This window comes from Suricata suricatta, chromosome 10 (genome assembly GCF_006229205.1).
Source record: "Suricata suricatta isolate VVHF042 chromosome 10, meerkat_22Aug2017_6uvM2_HiC, whole genome shotgun sequence".
In the NCBI taxonomy this organism is placed as follows: domain Eukaryota; kingdom Metazoa; phylum Chordata; class Mammalia; order Carnivora; family Herpestidae; genus Suricata; species Suricata suricatta.
The window spans coordinates 83,556,262-83,562,261 of NC_043709.1; positions in this window are offsets into that span (position 1 = coordinate 83,556,262).

Genomic DNA, 6,000 nt, shown 5'->3' on the forward strand with positions numbered 1-6,000 from the left:
CATGTGTATATGTTGGGTAAGTCACTTAGCTTTCCTGTGTTTTGGTTTCCTTGTTAACAAATTGGGTAAATGAACTGTAATCCATTTCATAGTGTTGATGTGAATGTTAAGAGAGTTAATATACATTAAACATTTTAAACAGCTCTTTGTGCATAGTAAGCATTAAGTATTACCTGTTATGGTGATTAATATAAAGAACATTTTATTAACCTTATTATTTATTACAAGCAAGTTATTATTACTATAATAAACGTAAGTAAAAAAAAATTATGGTCCCAGAGCCATAGGTCTCAGACTTTTTTTGGTGTGGGAACTTTTCTGCCACTCCCCACCCCTCCCAGCCTGGGTAACCTACTGATCTCACTGTGTTAGCCCTTCCAGTCACAAAAATGGACGTCACTTCTAAGTAGTGTCCACTTAGAACGCTGTTTGGAGGACCAGTTGAGTGAATATATCAAACTTCCAGAAGAGAGTATGGTGTACATTAAGCACACAGGTATGAACTATCCACACGTCTGTCACCACCGTTGTAAAAGTCCGTATGTCTCTTTTCATCTGAATTTTCTCTCTTTTGGATCCATTTCAGTACTAAACAGAACTCAGGGATATATCTTATGTTTTTTTTCCCCAACTCTATATATAAACTTTTTGTACTTGTGAAATGTACTAATATGACAGAATATTTTATTAAAAGTAACTGGGATTTTTTTTTTTTTTTTACAGTTTGATGAAGTCAAAGATAAAAGTCAAAAAAATTTGGCCAATATTCCTTCTGATTTTCAAGGTTAGGTCTCTAAAATGTAAAAAAATAAAATAAGAAACCTCCCCCAACCCCCAAACCTTTAACTATATGGAACAAACTGATGGCTACCAGAGGGAGGGTGGGGAGGAGGCTGGGTGAACCAGGTGATGGGGACTGAGGAGGGCACTTGTGATGAGCACCAGGTGTGGTATGGAAGTGTTGAGTCACTATATTATATACCTGAAACTAATATTACTTTGTATGTTAACTCACTGGAACTTGAATAAAAACTTTAAAAAATATTTTAAAATGTAAAACAACCAAAACCAGACCAAACCAACCAGCAACAACAACAACAACCTCTGCCTACTCTAAGATATAGAGAGAAGAGTTTCAGTGTTTAGAGTAATATAATAATGTTACCCATGTTTCACGTATTACACCAAGTCCTTAAAAATTCTTTAATTTTTCCCACTTAATCCTTATAGCAATCTTATGGTGTAGGTTTCTATCATTCCCATTTATTAATGAATATACTGAACAAGGGAATGATTACAAAGAATATAATTTGCCCAAAGTGACATCAATATTTAAAACATTTTAAAAATGGTTTTTATTCATTTTTGAGAGAAAGAGAGAGAGAGAGAGACAGAGAGACAGAGTGTGAGCAGGGGTGGGACAGACAGAGAGGGAGACCCAGAATCTGAAGCAGGCTTCAGGCTTTGAGCTGTCAGCACAGAGCCCGATGTGGGGTTTGAAACGCATGAACTATGAGATCATGACCTGAGCCAAAGTCGACTGCTTAACCTACTGAGCCACTCAGGGGTCCTCAAAGTGACACCACTATTAAATGGCTGAGCCACAAAACTTGAACCCAGGAAGTCTGCTTCTCAAACATGGACTCAAAATGGTATGATTTAGAGGGAGAAGAATTTTATTTACTTTAAAGAATTCAATGTTTTATATATCCATATATTTAATTTTTTAAAAAGTAATCTCTCTACCCAGTGTGGTCAAGAGTCACATGCCCTCCCAGCTGAAACTGCCAGGCACCCTGGGAAAAGGATTTTAAAATCCTCCTTTGATCTTCTCTGATAATTGCTTTTTCTGTATGGATTCTTTCTTTTCTTAGGACAGTATAATCAAAGAGACCTAAAGTACGGCAGGTACCATGTAATATTTTGTAAACTAAGAAGTTTCTTGGAGTTTTTATGTGTGTAGAGGAATCCTCACTCACTTTTATTTGTATGTCAATTAATGTCTTTTTAATCCCGCATACAAAAATTTGCAAATATTCCCACATTCTTTATACAACTATAAATGAAAATTTATTTATGTAGTCAATTAAAATTTCCAAATATTTTAACATAGATTGTAATCATAATGTTTTCATAAGTCTAATTCAACAAATTTTCTTAAATGTTTTAAGGTCTTTTAAAAATGATTTTAAAAGTCTTTTAAAAATGACCAGGTGTGCAATCCTCAGAATAGGGCAAGTTTCCATTCCTAGTCATAGGGTCTGGTCCTTTTCAGAGTTTATGTAGCTATATCGACCTGGGCTCTGCAGCTTGGGTCAGAAACGGACTACAATGCTCAAGATTACTGGAAACATCATTTTCTAGGTCTCTGAAGAGTCCGCAAATGGATCCTGTAGGCTCTTATACAGAACCAAGCATACTTACCAGAGAATTCCACTGATCAGAACAGTAGAAACAAGCAGAAACCTGAAATCAGTACTTGATATAAAAATAGATACAGATAAGGATGTGGATGCTGATAGTTATCGATCACAGTGTTCCAGCCTTGGCACTCTTGTTATTTTGAACTGGATAATTCTTTATTGTGGAGGTCAGTCCTGCGCACTGTAGATGTGCAGAGGCCTCCCAGGCTCTGGCCTCTATCCACTAGATGCTGGTTGCACGCTTCCCACATTATCACAGACAAAAATGTCTCTATCCCAACATTGCCAAGGGTCACCTGGAGAACAAAATCTCCTTGGTTGAAAGCCCTGATATATCATAATCCAAATGTATGCTACTGTGCAGAGAATCAGAGCAAAGTAGAACCTTTTCAAAAAGCTTGTCTTACCTTGACATGGCTGACTGGAGATGGGAAGTAAAGAATTCTCCAGACACTTCTTGCCATTTTCCCTATTTTTGCAATTAACTACCACAACTAGTAGCCTTTCACTCTTCTTGCTGTTTTATGTTTGGTTGGTTTTTCAACAGCTTGGCTGATAAATGTAGAAAATGACTAGCCTATGAATTTTATTAGCTTGGATGTTTTCCATTAAATTTAGCAGATTCTTAACTCAAATGGTCTAATAAACAGTGAATTAATTTGCTCAAAAACCAAAAAGTCCAAAGGTAGATCTACAGAAATAAATCGAGAGACTTATGTGATACCATTAGGATGCCGTCTCTACAAACATTTCTAAGCTCTGCTTTCTCTGTGTTAGTTCTTTCTCAACTCTGTCCATGTAGTAGTAAGGTGGACACTAATATCTTTAGATGTGTACTCTACTAGTTCAAGTTTGGTACAAAAACACCTTCCATTTGCTAATAATTAAAAAAAATCCTAAAGTAGAATCTTATTGGCTCTGATTGGCCTGGGTTGAGCCAGGTGCCCATTGCTGAATCAATCACTATAGTAAGGGAGCCACAGTGTTCTGAACGCCCATGCTTAGTGCACAAGCCTAATCCTGGAATGGAGTGGAGTCAGCTTCACCTGAGTTACATGGACAGATACTAAAGGAGGGTTGCCTCTCCCTGTGCTAGGACCAGAAGAAGGGTAATTATAGGCTGGGAGAGAGAAAAACCCAACAACCCAGATATCCATTCTAAGTGTGTTCGTTGGAAATGCCAGCAAGAAGATTCTGCCATGTTTTGGTTCATAGTTTGGAAAATATGATGTGTAGTTCAAGACTCTTCTTATCAGTTCATTCCAATAGACAGTGCAATTCATAGAAATTCTCAGATTTTGATATATTGTCCTCTCTTAGCTTTAATTTATAGGGTACTTGGAAGTCTCTATATATTTTCATTGGCATTTTATTTTATTTATTTTTAAATTAAATTTATTTTATTTTTAAAATTTTTTTTATGTTTTATTTATTTTTGAGAGCAAGAGAAACAGAGCACAAGTAGGGGAGAGGCATAGAGAGTGGGGGAGACACAGAATCTGAAGCAGGCTCCAGGCTCTGAGCTGTCAGCAGAGAGCCTGATGTGGGGCTTGAACCCACGAACCGCGAGATCATGACCTGAGCCTAAGCCGGACGCTTAACAGACTGAGTCACCCAGGTGCCCCTTCATTGGCATTTTAATAAGTACAATTTGATTAGAAGGGTTGGGTGTTTTATTTGAATGAAAAAAAGTTATTTCTTTTCTTTTTATGTTTTTATTTATTATTGAGACAGAGAGAAACAGAGCAGGAGTGGGGTAGGGGCAGAGAGAGAGGGAGACACAGAATCTGAAGCAGGCTCCAGGCTCTGAGATATTATCACAGAGCCAGATGCGGGGCTCGAACCCATGAACTGTTAGATCATGACCTGAGCCGAAGTCAGCCGCTTAACCAACTGAGCAACCCAGGCACCCCAAGGAGTTATTTCTTTATGCCATGAAGATATCCATGGCACGTAGTTTATTGATAACTTTATGGTAACTTTTATCTGGCTGATAAAGTTTATTTCAATGTTGTTTTAAGCTTAGTATCTGTAACTACTTTCTTAGTAGTTTTCCTACATATAAAAGATATGAGAATCAGCATTAGACATACTCAGAAGAAAACATTTAGATAATTTCATTTTCTGAGATTGTTGGCGATATTTTATATGCCAGCTCTAAGGGGAAATAATTGACAATATTTTTGTAAGGAAGTAGACTAAAAAAATCTGCTTCATTGTGTGAGGAAGTTAATTCAACTTAGTAAAAGGCAGTAACATTTAGTACCCAGTTGTATTTGCTTTTGCTTTTATATCTGCATTATGGGAAATGCATGCTGCATAAGAAAGATATAAAAATTTTATACACCATTTCTTCCATGGTATTTTTCCCCCTCTTTATCTTTTGTGGGAGGCACAATGAGCAAAGGGCAGAGAAACAGAGAGAGGGAATCCCAGGAGGAGCAGAGAGAGAGAGAAAGAGAGAGAGAGAGAGAAGCAGGGCTCACCAGAAGCGGGGCTTGAACTCCGCCTGTGTGGAACTCGAACTCACAAACCAAACCGTGAGATCATGACCTGAGCCAAAGTCAGGTGTTTAATGATTGACTGAGCCACCCAGGAGTCCTTCCCTTTTTATCTTGTCTTTCCTTTTCAACTCTATTTCCTCTCCCTTATTACACTATTTATTCTTTTATCCTATCTTGTACTTTTCCTTTCTTTTCATTCTGGTCCCTTTGGGTTAATTTCTTTAGCTCTTAATAGTTATTGAACAGCCTGCAGTGGTTTTACCTAGTTTTATATGGATGAGAAATCGCCACAGTTTTTAAAATTCTATCACTTGCAAAACTTTAGTCTTCTCATAGTTTCTCTTTATGAGCCTGTAGAGAGAGGTTTTTTTTCCCTAACGAATAATCTGATGCAGAATTCAGATTTTTACGGTGGAGACTACTGATTGTCTACAAGAGTCTGTTCTCTTCTTTTTTTAAAAAATGTTTAAAAATGTTTTTATTTATTATCGAGACAGAGAGAAACAGAGCATTGAGTGGGGAAGGGGCAGAAAGAGAGGGAGACAGAGAATCTGAAGCAGGCCCCAGGCTCTGAGCTGTCAGCACAGAGCCTGATGCAGGGCTCCAATCCACAAAACGTGAGATCATGACCTGAGTCGAAGTCGGATGCCCAACTGACTGAGCCACCTAGGCACCCCATGTTCTCTTCTTTTTAACAGTTATTGCTGACTACAAGGCTAAAACACTTTGGCATAATAAAAAGCACATGGAAATGGAATCTAAAACAAAGTTATTTTATTTTAAAATTTATGTTTGTTATAGGATTTAAATTTTACATACAGTAAATTTTACACTTTTGTGTGTATAGTTCTATGAGTTGTGAAATACACATAGAATCATATAATCACAATTATGGTCAAGATACATAACATTTTCATCATCCAAAAAAAAAATTCTCATGCTACGTTTTTATAATCATCCTCTTTCTTGTCCCAACTTCTGGCAATTGCTGATCCGTTCTCTACTCCTGTAGTTCTTCTGGCTTTCTCTCCATGTCATATATTTGGAATCACTTCGTATACAATTTCTTGAGT